We start from the raw sequence: 15,020 nt of genomic DNA, 5'->3' as shown, positions 1-15,020 counted from the left end.
GGAATAATAGAACGAGATTGTAAGGATATGTCTATTTTCAATAATGGTAGATTCGAATGTAATCGATAGGTATATAATGTATATAACGTAAATATGTAATTACACGACACCTCAGATGTTAACAGAGATTTGATGTTTTCTTTTTAAAAAATTTTTTAAAAATCAATAAAGTATATTAAAAAAAAAATCACATGGCCGATGATGCTCAATTGAAAATGAAGAAAATTGCAAGTGACGCCAATCGAAAAGCAATATGGAAATATCTTATGTAACAGTTCTATTAGTTTTTATCAGGTATTATGTAATAGTTTTTCATTAATATTTAAAAACTCTTATAACAAAATCTAGTTTTCTGTACTTCTTTTATTGTTCTCATTTAAGTGTCAACCCTGAAGTGAACATAGCTGAGGTCATTTTAGAGGCTTTAGGGCTGACACACAACAGAAGGAGTGGGGAAATAGTTAGATGGAGTTTTGTAACTAAAATAAAGCTTTCCTGTGGAACCCAAGGAATGCGCACAGGTGGCTGGTCAGGAGGAAGAAAGTAACCAAGCAACCAGCCATCTCTAACACCATACCATACACACACACCCCAAAAAAGTGAGTGGAAATCTCTGTGTGTCTTATAGATCGAATATTGCAGCGGGGGTGAGGGGAACATTGAGCAGCTGATTGGCAGTTGGATCAGCCTCCCAGAATGCTGCCAATCAGCTGTTCTAGGTGCCAAATGTTGGCAGAGGTGATCGGCGGCAGTGAACGGGCAATGGCGAACGGATGGCAGTGATCCCTGCCAACTAGAACATCTGATCAGCTGTATTCTTGGAGCCCAATCCAACCGCCAATCAGCTGCTGGCGAGCTATATACTGGAGCTGCAATAATGTGCTGAAGCTGACCAGGCTGTTTGCTTCTTGGTGCAAGGACGCTAGCCAGATGAATACGGATGGATGCTGGGAGGAAGAGGCAGATTTTTTTTTCTTGTTTTCCATCTCTAAAACTAATGTGCGTCTTATACACCGGAGCATCTTATAGTCCGAAATATACTTTATCCCAAAGTCAGATGTACACTAAATGTAGACTGACTTTTAGCTACACATCTTCCTAGCAAACAGCAAATTTTGAAGCTCCAGGTAAAGAGGATTCATTTTAGGATGAGTAACCAGAGATTGCATGTTGGAGGTTCCTAAAGGAATGCTGGGAAACTGTATTTTAAAGAACATTTGAGGGAGGGGTTCAGAATAGCTCTTCTCTGCCTGAAGCTGTAGAAACCTGGCACCAAACAAAACACTGTTTGTGTAGCAACTGATCAACACTGACAGGGTAAGCCACTAGCAGTGATGGCTAACCTTTTTGCCATCGCGTGCCAGGAAAGGGAGTGGGTGGGGGAGGTTTGCGCGTGCATGTGCCCACACCCATAATTCCATGGGCCCCCCCTGCGCATGCAACCCCCCTTCCCCTCGCTCCTGGCACGCGATGGCCTGATAGGCCTGTTTTTTTTCTTACCTGGCTCCAGATCCTCTCTATGCATCTGCAGAGGGCAAAAACAGCCTTTCCCACTCCCTCGGAGGCCTGAAAGTGCCCATTTCCCAACTCTTGGTGGAACAGGAAGTGACGTTTTTTGCTGTCCCCAGCCTCCAGAACCTCTCTAGGAGTCTCTGGAGGCTGGGGACAGCAAAAAACGTCACTTCCTGTCCCACCAGGAGTTGGGAAATGGGCCTGTTTAGGCCTCCGGAGGGTCTCCGAGGAAGTGGGAAAGGCTGTTTTCGCCCTCCGCAGATGCATAGAGAGGATCTGGAGCCAGGTAAGAAAGAAAAACGGGCCTTCCCCACCCACCCCCAGGCCCTCCAGAGGTAGGAAACAGGCCGTTTCCCTACTTCTGGTGGGCCCAGAAGGCCCAAAAATCAGCTGGCCGGCGCGCGCATGCACCCCAGAGCTGAGCTGGCATGTCCACTGATATGGCAAGGCATGTCACAGGTTTGCCATCACGGCACTAGTATATGAAAATAAGAGCAAACTCGGACTTCCGCTTGGCTCCGCAAGGTTTGAAGACGCTCTTTTACGAGCGCCCGATCCCTGGTTCCGTAAAAGCCCCAGAACAGCCGAAAAACTGCTGTCTGGAGGCTTGGAACCCTCTCCCCGGGCAAAGGGGAGAGAGAAGAGTCAACAGGCGGAGGTAGAGCCCCCCAAGTGCGTTAGGAGAAATCTTGGGGCGCAAAGTGTGTGGGCTCCCTATTGAAGCCTGTCAAGCAACTCCGGATCAGAGACGACTCCGCTAAAGCGGAGCTAGAAGCTGCGACCAAAATCTGCTGAAAATCAATGGGGGGACTTTTAACATCTTTACTTTGATAGCAGACAGAGCAAATCAGGAGAAAACAAAAGGAAACTTGCAAGTAACACTTTAATTCCGTTTTAAAATGCAGAAAATGGCACCTGAAAGCGGGAGGAGGAATTTACCAGGGAAAGTGCTCGTTAAGGCTTGTTAACGTTTGCAACAGTGATACAGTTACTGGATTACACCCTAAGAGAAAGTTTTAAAGTGGAAGCGGCCAGGAAAAGAATTTGGTATTGAGGAAAAGAATTTGGTACTGACTTTAACTAAAATCTGGTTTTTATACTGTGTGGAAAAGAGTTGAATTGTTGTCCTGATAGCTGTATAAATACAAAGTGGCTGAAATATGGCTGACAACAGGGCTGGTGAATCAGCAAGTTCCCAAGCCGTGACTGTCCAGGCTTTTCAAGAACTTCTAGACTTTTTTACTTCAGCCCTGTTGGATACAATCGAAAGGGCTTTTTCAAAAAACAGTTCGGGAAAATATAAGCAGTTGTTAAAGGGACAGCAGGAAATTATTCAGAGGAATTTGTTTATGGAAGATCAGGAGATGGACAGGATTAAGAGACTGGCTGGTACAGTTGAAACAAAGGTTTTGGTGGACGTTTCCATTCAAATGACAGAAAAGCAACAAATAGTTTCTTTATTCCAAGCTGACTATCTTTATGGCAACAAATTTTGGCTATATGGACAAAGAAATGGATTGAATGATTATACAAGCAAGAAGAGACGAAATGGGGATTTCAAGTTAGAAAAAGCGATCTCAAGAAGAGAACAAGTATTTCAGAAACATCAACCTCAAATCACCATTTTAAAAGTTTCAAAAATAAAACTGGGGGGACTGCGCTTAAGACGTTCCTTTTCCATCAAGCTGGCCTGACCTAAATTTTTCCTCTTTTTAAATGGAATTTTAAATTTGGTTTTAATTTATTGGGGTTTTAAAATGGTTCAGCCAAATTTATTTAATTAGTTTTATCTCTATTTTAAATTTTGTATCTATATGTTTTATTTTACGGCTGTTCACCGCCCTGAGTCCTTCGGGAGTAGGGCAGTATACAAATTTAATAAAATGAAATGAAAATGAAATGAAATGTTGAAAGAATTTATAAAAAAAAAGGATTGGAAAAAATATAGAAAGAAGAGAAGAATAGAAGATTAAGAAAGATATCTTCCTGTGGATTTTGAAATTGGCATCGGGCAAATATGTGTTTTAATGGTATTAAGAGATTTTTAAAATGTTTAACATAAGGTTATATTATTTTACAAGATATATGAGATAAATTGTATAAGCTTTTAAGATGTCTAACCCTTTGAAGCGAAGAGGATTAATGTTAAATTCAGAATTTTATTGCAAAATGATAATTAGTTCTGGATAGTTAAGGGCTGCTCTCTAAAAAATTAGAGGTATTAAGATGGTTAATTGAAAAATTGAAAGACACCCTCCTGTAGATTCTGAAATTTATATTTGGTAAATAAGTGTTTTAAAGGTATTAAGAGATTTTTAAAATGCTTAATATAAGACTATATTATTTTTGTAAGACTGCTAAAGTATCGGATTATACATCAAGAAAAAGTTTTTTTTTTTATAAGTAGGAAGAATGAATTTAATTTAATTGGTTTTGAGAATTTATAAAAGGGAGGTTGATGAATTGGAGCAAAGGGAGTTAAAGAACATGTGGGAGCTTTGAACTTTATAATTTGTTAGTTTATTTTAGCATATGTTTGTTAGATGCTATACCCTGTTTTTGCTCTGGGAAGTCAGGGTGGGGGTGGGGAGGGTGGGATAAGGGATGGGGGGGAAAGTGGTGAATAGAGAAATGTTTTAGCAGAAGAAAGTATATTCTATGAGTAGAATACAGGAGTTGCTCAGACACTAAAGGAGGAAAATATTTCACAGCAAAGAAGTTAGAAAGGAGAGAGGAGGAGGGGGTAGGAAGGGGAGAGGAAGGGTGAGGAATGGAAGAAAGGAGAGGAGGAAGGGAAGGGAAGGGGACACGAGTAGGAGTGAAGACGAGAAGGGGGAAAAGAAGAGAGAAGTGGGGGAAAGGGAAAGGAAGTAGGATGAGGTGGGAGAAGAGGTAGGAGAAAGTAGGAGAGAAGAGGAGGGAGGGAAAGGAAAGAAAGGAGGAGAAGAGGGTTTGTTGTGGAATGAGGGAAGAAAGAGAAGAGCAACTCCGAATGTAATTAAAATGTCTTATTTTAATGCTTTCTTTAAGGGAAACATGTATATGTAGGATTTCTTATGTATAAGAAAATGTACAATTTATGTGGGGAAGGGGAAAGGGGGGGAGAAAATTGTTTGTATTTCTTATAAAACTTTTCAATAAAAAAAAAAGAAAAGAAAAGAAGAGCAATCTCCACTCCCTTCTAGTACTGATGATGTTACCTAGTTTGGTAATGAAACATCTGCAAAAAAACCATCAAGCTCAGAGAGCACCAAGGACCTCACAGTTCAACCCTGAGCTACAAATATTATCTTCTCTCGATAAACACTTTTTGGTTAGAGGGCTCCCAGTGGATTTCATTCTAAATGTTGGTATTGTTTCTGTAAATAAGGAATTTAGAATTACAATGGCTGAGTATTTGATCCTTCATACATCCAAAAATACAAAGCTAGGGGATAAACAAATAAAGAACATTTGAAATAAAAAATGCTCAGGAAAGAAAGAGTGAAAGTGAAAGAAAGATAGAGGAAAAGAAGGAAAACTGAAAAAGAATGAATTCCAACTTTCTTTGGTACAGATATAAGTAAAAATATATCAAACTCTTACTCTAAGATTAACATTTGTCTACATTATTTCCATAATCCCATAGCTAATCATCAAAGCCCAGATCAGTGGTTCCCAAACCTTTTCAGCCCACCGCCCCCTTGGTACTACAAACTCCTCCTCAGTGCCCCCCACCCAGAGGTGGGTTCTACTTACCTTTACTACCGGTTTGCAGCGGGGCCGCTCGTGCATGCACGCGCTCTTCTGCACATACGCAGAAGCGTTTGGGTGATGTTGGGGTCGGTGGGCGGGGCCTCATGACGGTTTTACGACCGGTTCTATAGAACCGGTGAGAACCGGGCCAACCCACCACTGCCCCCACCCCCACCCCCTATAAATAACATTGTTCGGAATAGCGGTTTGCACGACCCACTAAGGAAGATAGTAACAGTAAAATACATGGAATACAGCCATTTTTGGCCTCCTGAAGCCTTGTTCCTCGTGTCCCGTTTTTTAAAAAACGGGCCCGTTTTTTGCAAAAACAGGGTGCACAGAGCCTTTGGGAGACCTGCAGGCTGCTCCAATACAAATTATCCCTGTAACAAAAATAGCTAACACTATTAGTTAACACTAAAGAAATCCCCTGAATCAACCAGTATTCCAGGTGTGGTCTTATTAAGGCTTTATACAGCGGTACTAATACTTCATGTGATTTTGATTCTATGCCTCTGTTTATACAACCAAGGATTTTATTCGTTTTTGGCTGCTGCTGCACACAGGTGATTCGTGGTTAATTGATCATCCATTCCGACTCCAAGGACCCTTCACAGTTACTATTTTCCAGCCAGGTTTCAGGTAATCTGTTTTTCCTGCCCAGCTGTAAAAGCTTACTTTTCTCCACATTAAATTTCATTTTCTTGGATTCTACCTTGTCTCGTTTGGATCCGAAAGGCACAATATGCATACAGATCAAAATCTATAGAGACGTGGAGGACTTCCTGTGGCCCCACGAATGCCGATGGACGCTCCTTCGAGAGCTCCAGCCCCGTGATTCTGTTAGCCGCTAGAACAGCGAAAATCTGCTGTCTAGCGGCTTAAAACTCTCCCCCCAATCCCCGAGCAGGGGAAGAAGGGGGAGAGAAGAGCAGAAGGGTCTGGGTATAGCTCCCCTAGACCCCCAGGTTTTTCTTTTTAAGCCTGGGGTGTGCAGGGTGAGAGCTCCCTGTAAACTCTTCAGTGCTCCAGATCCGGGACGAGTCTGCTTTATGCAGACCAAGGCGTTCATGACCACACCAGCTATGCAATTTTAAGGATTACAAAAATTTTGATTATGGATGCTGGCAGAGCAAATTCAGAAGAATAAAAAAATGCAAGTATTTTGAAACTTTGTTTAAAAGGAAAAGAAATGGCGCCTGAGGGCATGGAGACGGGGGGGGGCTGGAAGATTACTGCTGGATGAGTCAGCAAACTCACAAGTTGTGACTGTTAAGGCCTTTCAAGAACTTTTAAACTCTTTTATTTCTGCTCTTTTGGAGTCAATTGATGGAATCTTTCGAAAGTGTGATTTGCAGCACAATAGGGATCTGCTGGTCGTGGGGGAGGCAGAGATTTTCCAGCCCTGTGTGACTTTGGAAGACAAAGAAGTCGTCAGTGTCTACTCGATGCTGCGCTAGAAACGAACGGAAAGAAAACGCCCCAGACAGCGGTTGGTTGCTTCAGCCATTTAATCCATTCGTGTAGTTCGGAGAACAACAAGTGACACATAATGCGTTTAAGCACAAAGTCGGCGTTAGAGGCAATTGCCTCCTCACGCCTTTTAAACACTCGCGCCAGCTGATACAACGCCCTTCCGGGTATAACGTTAATGGCGCATGCGCGCAACGTCTTCTCAGCAATCCAGCGTCCGGAAGGTACCTGGAAAAGGGTCCACCCTATGCCGGCCACTGCGTGACCGACCGCCTAGAAAGAAAACACCCCCACCACCGAGGTGCGTGTGAGCCACCAACCAACCCCCCCATCCACCCCCCACAGGTCCTTTAGTAACGGTGGATGTCAGGCAGGTTTCATGTGTGCCGCTGCGGATCACAGTGTCGAGGGATCTCGACAGTCAGGTCTAAGATGGAGGTTGATATAGGCGAAACAAAGGACTTGGAAGAGGTTTCTACACAAATAATTGAAAAGCAATGAGTAGACTCTTTATTGCAAACTGATAAATCCTATCGTGACAATTTTTGGTTCTACAGACAAAGGAATGGATTGATCGACTATACAAGCAAGAAGAGTCGATATGGGGGTTTCAAACTAGAGGAAATAATTCTAAGAAGGGAACGAGTTTTAAAGATACATCAACCTCAAATTAAAATTCAAAAACTCTCTAAAATAAAAACAGTGGGAAAGAAGAAGAACTGGAAAAAATATAGAAAGAAAGGAATGAAGAATGTTTTACTGATGTATTAAGATTTTAAAATGTTTGAACCTTGAGAATAAAAGCAGAAGGAAGAAAGGAAGAAGAGTAAAATGGTTAATAAAAATTTAATGGATAGTTTCCTGAAGGTTGTGTATTTATATTCTGAGAAACGAAGTAAGAATATTTTATTGATGTAGTAAGAGATTTTTAGAACGTTTAATATGAGATTTTAGTATTTTACATGTTGAAAAAGAATGGTGTTTGGTTTGAATGAAATTTATTAGTGTTTGTTAATGTTTCTAAAACTCTAAAAGTTATTGGATTACATGCCAAGAAAAAGGCTTTTATACTTAGGAAGAATTTAATTTAATTGATTTTCAGAATTTATAAAAGGAAGGTTGATGAATAATTTGTAAAAAGGGAGTTAAAGTGTGCGAGGGAGTTTTGAATCTTGCAGTAAGTTAGAATATTTTAGCATATGTTTGTTAAATGTTATACCCTGTTTTTGCTCTGGGGGGGTGGGGAGGAGGGGTTGAAGGTTGGGTTAGGATACAGATAAATGTATTAACAGATAAGTAAATGTGGGGGAAATGTTACATTAAATGAAATGAAAAGATGTACTTAGATGATATAATGAATGATTGATTATATATTGTATATTTGTTTGTTCATAAAATAAAAAACTTTTTTATTAAAAAAAAAAGTAAAATAAAAAAAAAATCTATAGAGATGTGGTGGATCAGTGGTTAGAATGCAGTACTATAGGCTAATTGCCCACAGCCAGAAGTTTGATTCTGACAGGGTCATGGTTGATTCAGCTTTCATCCTTCTGAGGTGGGTAAAATGAGGACCCAGATTGCTGGACACCATATGCTGACTTTGTAAACTGCTCAAAGAGGTAAAGCATTGTGGAGTGGTATATAAGTCTAAGTGGAATTACTATTGCTATTCAGTTTCCCCTGAGCGTGGATCCTTTTATGAGAAGTAAGACTATCTTTCTGAGCAAAGGCCTTTCCACATTCCATTCATTTATATGGCTTCTCCCTTGTGTGGATTGTCTTATGGCGAATAACGTGACCTCTTCGAGCAAAGGCCTTTCCACATTCCATGCATTTAAATGGTTTCTCCCCTGTGTGGATTGTCTTATGACGAATAAGATGACCTCTTCGAGCAAAGGCCTTTCCACATTCCATGCATTTAAATGGCATTTCCCCTCTGTGGATCATTTTGTGGAGAGTAAGTCCATTTCTATGAGTAAAGGTCTTTCCACATTCCATGCATTTAAATGGCTTCTCCCCTGTGTGCTGCGTTTCGTGTGCTCGTTGGACACTGCTCTGAGCAAAGGTTTTTCCACACTCCATGCATTTAAATGGCTTTTCCCCTGTGTGGATCGTCTTATGGCGAATAAGATTACCTCTTAGAGCAAAGGTTTTTCCGCACTCCATGCATTTAAATGGCTTTTCCCCTGTGTGGATAGTCTCATGGGAAACAAGATGACCTCTTCGAGCAAAGCTCTTTCCACATTCCATGCATTTATATGGTTTCTCCCCTGTGTGGAGCCTTTCGTGTGCTCTTAGGACAGAGCTCTGAGCAAAGGTCTTTCCACACTCCATGCATTTAAATGGCTTTTCCCCTGTGTGGATCCTCTTATGGGAAACTAGATTACCTCTTCGAGCAAAGCTCTTTCCACATTCCATGCATTTATATGGTTTCTCCCCTGTGTGGAGCCTTTCGTGTGCTCGTTGGACACTGCTCTGAGCAAAGGTTTTTCCGCACTCCATGCATTTAAATGGCTTTTCCCCTGTATGGATCCTCTTATGGGAAACAAGATGACCTCTTTGAGCAAAGGCCTTTCCACATTCCATGCATTTATATGGTTTCTCCCCTGTGTGGAGCCTTTCATGTACTCTTAAGGCAGAGCTCTCAGCAAAGGTCTTTCCACACTCCATGCATTTAAATGGCTTTTCCCCTGTGTGGATCATCATATGGTGAATAAGATGAACTCTTTGAGCAAAGGTCTTTCCACATTCCATGCATTTATATGGTTTCTCCCCTGTGTGGAGCCTTTCATGTACTCTTAAGGCAGAGCTCTCAGCAAAGGTCTTTCCACACTCCATGCATTTAAATGGCTTTTCCCCTGTGTGAATCCTCTTATGGGAAATTAGATGACATCTTCGAGCAAAGGTCTTTCCACACTCCATGCATTTAAATGGCTTTTCCCCTGTGTGGATCCTCCTATGGTGAATAAGATGAACTCTTCGAGCAAAGGTCTTTCCACATTCCATGCATTTATACGGCTTCTCCCCTGTGTGGAGCCTTTCGTGTACTCTTAGGACACTGCTCTGAGCAAAGGTCTTTCCACACTCCATGCATTTATACGGTTTCTCTCCTGAGTGGATCCTTTTATGGGAAATAAGATTATTACGTCTTCTGAACCTGTTACCAGACTCTCTGCATTTGTGTACCTTCTCCCTAGTGTGAATCGCTTCATGGGAAGTAAGTTGCCTGCTTGTTCTAAAACATGTTCCACATTCCAAACATTTGTAAGGCTTCTCTTTTGTATCAATCACTTTTTGAGATGTAAGGAATTTATTTCCAAGAGAAGGAATGAATGTCCCATTGTAACTTTGTCCGTTGTGTCTTCTTATAGCATCTTCTCCTTTGTTTTGGCTTATATAGTGTTCTTTTACTTGTAATTTAGCTTTGATTGGCTTCACACTTTCCCCAATATATTTTTTCCTTATTTTCTCCTGTTGGGCAAGAAAGTCTTGCATCGGAGCCTCGGTGGAAGATGAGCTTTCCTGATTCCAATCATTTGACTCTTTTCTCTCATGGGTTTCTAATTCCATTCGAATTCCAAACTTCTCCATTCCATCTTTAGCATTGATCACTTGGAACAGTTCACAGGAATCTTGATTCTCCTGACCATTATTACCTTCAAAGCAAAAGAGAAATGAAAATGATAACAGGGTTAGAGAAAAAGATCAAACCGTACAAAGTCAAGTGAATTTCCTTCTGAATTTTTCCAGAATTCCTTTCAGTTTTATGTTTGCATGCTTACAGTGGTATGATATAGACAGGATGATTTCTATATTCATGAGTCCTGAAAGCTTTGAAAATATCTAGAAAACATCTCTTTCTTTACAATTATCTATATATGTGCAAATCTCAATCAAAGTCTGTTTTGAGTCATGGAATAATCAGGGGAAACATCCAAGGAGGAATAAGGAGAAAATTTAAGATTTATTGAGGTGGGTTAATTTCAGCAGAGACCTGTGAGAACTGAAACAATTTTGAAAAACCTCCTTCTTTCCCGGTGTACCTTGGAGCAGCTAGTACACGGCGTCTGTCTGGCAGGCAGGACTCCCGCTCGGCCCGTTCCTTGATCCCAGCGATGAGACTTTGGAGGGAAGTCCCTTGATTGAAGCCTCCCATTGGCTTGTAAATGCTCTTCACGCTGAGAGTGGAAAGGTTGGGAGGCTTCAAGAATGGCTATTTTGCTGCCCCAAAGTGTCATCGGCTGGCAAGGGTTTTTTGGCTGGATCTGGTACAGGCTTTAGTTCGCAGAGAACAGAGGCCTAAACTACTTTAGTGCGAGATCACACAAGACGAGAAGTGCAAGATCTCACACTAATAATCTTGCGGGATCTCACACTGCAGTACTTTAGGCCTGTGTTCCCTACAAACTAAGGAGTGCACGAGATCCAGGGCAAAAGTCTTTGAAAACAAAGAGGCCTCCCCTTTGTTTCCAAAGCATTTTGCCCTGGATGTCGTGCAGGCCTTGGTGAGCAGGGAACAGAGGCCTAAAGTACTGTAGTGTGAGATCATGTGAGATCAGTGCTGCCAGATTTCCCACTGTTGATCTTGTGTATCTCTCACTACTTTAGGCCTCTTTTTTCTGCAAATGCACCCAAGCAGGCAAAGGAACTGATGGCTCGCTACATCCTCGTAACGTAAATCCCAGCAGGGTGGGGTGGGGGTACAGGTAGGATGATTGTTGTTGCAACGCCTCTGCTGTCATTCGTAAGTGTGAATGACGGCCCTGGTGTTGCAACATTTGTAATTTCAGGACTGTGGATGGATGATGGAGGAATGGAGGACAGGCAGCAACGGCTGTAAGGAGCTCTTCCAAAAGTAAATTAGGTTTTTCTTTTTAAACGTACATATAAGTATTTTTATATTTTTAATTCATTTTTAATCTATTTTATTCTATACCGGACTTTATAAAAGCACATATAGTGTGGCTACCATTTGTTTTAGATACATTTTAACAATACTACAAGCCAGGGCTCCTGCATTCCTGGCTTAGACTATTCCTGTGACTTCTCCTTGCAAGGCCTGAAATTCGGATTACCGGACTTGTTGACAAACCTCAGTGGAGGCCCCTAACCTTGGAGGGGATTTAGAGCTGTTTGTTTTTGGAACCTATCCAGGAAAAAAAAAACCCTTTATTTTCGAGACTGTTTTGGTTTGGCTGTAAGTTTGGTTGGCTTATGGTTATCTATTAATTTAAAGTAAAATTAATTTACTTCTGCTGTCAGACGGACCTCGACCTCCCTGTTCGGAAACTTTAGCTCCCTTTTATCTGATTGCAGCTTATCGTCATTATTTTTATCTACCATTTTTATTACTCTATTTATTTTATCATTTTTACTTACTCCCTGCTCCCTGCTCTGCTGGGAGGGTAGGATTCTTGCCTTACTTGTGAGGAGTTCAGTTATTATTTGCATCAGGGTTTGTTTGTTTCCTCTCGACTCCACTCCCTCCGGACTCGCCTCAGAAACTAGACTTTTTGTTATATTATACAGCTCCCCCTCTGTTGCGTTATTTAACATAATGAAGTCAAGGAAAAGAACCAGATCCCTTACTGACCTGGCTCCCCAACCTTCCCTGAAGCAATCCAAGATTGAGGACCTTGCTTTAACTCGACCTTGACCTCCCTGTTTGGAAACTCTAGCTCCCTTTTATCAGACTGCTGCTGGTCGTCGTGATCCTCTGTTGGCTGAGGGTGTCGTCCCCCCGAATTGAGAACAAAGGTTCTCCAAAAACTACGGTCCCCCCTCAACCTTCAAATGAGCCTACCCTTATTGAACTTTTGGCCCAGCAATGTTTCTTGGTTGCAGAAACAACAGCGAGCATACAGTCACAGCTTGATAAAATAATAAGTACTTTAGACTGCTTAGTTTCCTGAGTTACCGGTGGTTGCCCTGGACTGACTGCTCGGCAACCTGATGCAGTGACACAGCTCTCCCTGTCGGCCCCCAGCGAGAGTACTGGTTGGTGTGGCCCTGCCAGTGGGTCCAATTCCACGCCTCTGGACGTGGGCAGCCACTTGGTTTTACAGCCAAAACAGGTGGCCCTTAATATTAATCCCATTAATGGCAATTTGCCTCAATGGGATTCAATACAGCTGGCAAGGGGCCATATACTAGTTATTGTGGTTGACTGCTGATGATTTGAAGGAGGTTGAACTTTTACCCTCCTCTGTATATTGTACCAGAGTGTTTCTCAATTTTGACAACCCCAACACCCCTAAACTATTCTTCAGGAGAAGATCTCTGCTAAGAGCTTTCGGCATCTTACCAAGTAGAGTCTTCAAAGATATGTCGATTAAGCCACTTTTAAGAAATCGACAACCTGTGAGCATCAGGAGATTTATAGCCCCCAAAAAGACCCTTAGCAGCACATATTAATGTGCCAATTTTGAATGCCATTCCCGATACTAGTCCATCTACTAAATACTCATCCATTCCTGTAAGACCTCCTGATGGCATCCTCTCAGATGGTACCCTGGCTGTTCCTCCTACAGACGGTAAAACCAACCCCCCTCAGCGAGGTACATCTCATCAGGAAGTTTGCCATGATTTGATCAGCTGAGAAGAGATGGCTCCAAAGGAAGCGACACCAGCCCAGGGCTTCCAAGGCTCCTTAATGAAAAAGCCTCAGGCCAGTGCCTCTGGGATTCCATCCATCCATGAAATCGATTCATTTCTAGACAATCTCTGGAATCTAGAGGAGATACAGCTTTTCGACTCCTTTCGTGCGCTCCCACAATCAGAAAGGGCCCAAATTATAAAGCGTCTGACTGCAGTTAAATCCAAGCTTTGGAGTCTTTCACTACCTGATAAGGATCCCCTTGGACTTCAGGGAGTCCACACCGATTTACCAGAGGCAGTTCCCTCGGCCCTTTCTCCAGAATGTCCAATTCGTAAATTTGAAGATCCAGGGCTACTTCAAACCCCGTCTGCTGATGTCACTGAATGCCTGCCAGCTAAGCAACCAACTAATGTTACAAGCACAAACTGGACTGTGTTCAGAGCCCTACAGCCTCATGAACAAGGCTCGCCTCCCTCCCCCTCTTCCTTGCCTTTGTCTCCCAAGAGGGTGACACTCCCATCTGATAACGGGTGTATCTTTTTGGATCTGAAGGGCTCTCTGGAAAAAATTAATTATACAGAATGACTAGCAAACCTGGCATTCCCCCCATGCACACTTAAATGCTTCTCGTGGAACATAGCAGGTTGGGGGAGAAGGTGCGGCACCACAGAATTTATCAACTATATTCAGTCATTCAATGTGGTCCTGCTTCAGGAGACCTGGGCATGTGATAAGATATCCCTTACAGGATTTACAGCCATTTCTTTGGCTGCTACCAAACAATCTACGACGGGAAAACCTAAGGGTGGCTTAGCTTGCTTAGTCTCTACCTCTTTAAAAGTGGAGACAGTGGAGCTGCCCCCCTGTGGCTCCTTAGCCATCGCGCTCCTAATTAAGAGAGGTCGCAGCAAAATGTTAGTGTTCAACGTCTACCTTCCCCCGACGGTGAGGCAAGTCAACACTAAGGCTCAATGGGGCGAGCTGGAGAGTTATATTACCTGTATTGAAACCAAATTTCCAGCGCTGCACATCTTTATAGGGGGCGACTTTAATGCCCGATTGGGAGGCTAAGTTGCCCCATTGATTGAGGCACTCTACTCCCAAGAAATCTGCCAGGCCATAGGACACCAGATTTCAGCCAGGCATTCTAAGGATGAATTAACAAATTTTGCCGGCGTTCAGCTAGCCCTTTTAGCATCCCAACATAATAAGATAATCCTTAAAGGGAGTACCCCAGGCGATCTAGCAGGTGAATTTACTTTCAGTTCCTCACGGGGGTGTAGTGTTATCGATTTTGTGCTGGTTTCCCAGCTACTAAGACAGGCAGTCCATGTCTTTTTTGTGGAATGCCCCACTACCCCCTGGTTACAATTATTGGGCTCTTTTCAAATATACATCTGCCTAGGGGCCCCCAAATATTGGATCCCTACGTGGCCTCGTATGCAAGGAGGATCAAATGGTCTTCCAAGACTGAAAGGAAGTTCCACTCTCTTTTATCATCTCCGGAGTGTCTTAGCCTATACAACCAGGCCCTAACATGCAGTGACACAGAGGCAATCTCGTCTTTCGAATCACTAATTAATAGTGTCCAAAGGGAGCTAGGAGCTGACCATAGGCCAAGTGGCCCATATTATCCAAGAAGCAATCCCTGGTTTGATGAAGAATGTCTGCTGCTTAGGAACAAGATTAGTCAGGTTTACCT

General features: G+C 42.5%; 1 pseudogene; it reads right to left on the bottom strand.

The window, feature by feature from the left end:
- Positions 1 to 7,593: 7,593 nt before the first annotated feature.
- The window catches only part of LOC139311658 (zinc finger protein 721-like), a 32,245-nt pseudogene continuing 24,818 nt past the window's right edge, over positions 7,594 to 15,020 (bottom strand).

Source organism: Pituophis catenifer, unplaced genomic scaffold, assembly GCF_029215685.1.
Source record: "Pituophis catenifer annectens isolate HBS135680 unplaced genomic scaffold, rPitCat1.0.hap2 SCAF_2, whole genome shotgun sequence".
Classification (NCBI taxonomy): domain Eukaryota; kingdom Metazoa; phylum Chordata; class Lepidosauria; order Squamata; family Colubridae; genus Pituophis; species Pituophis catenifer.
Note: the sequence above shows the minus strand (reverse complement) of the source record. Positions and strands in the feature narration are given on the sequence as shown.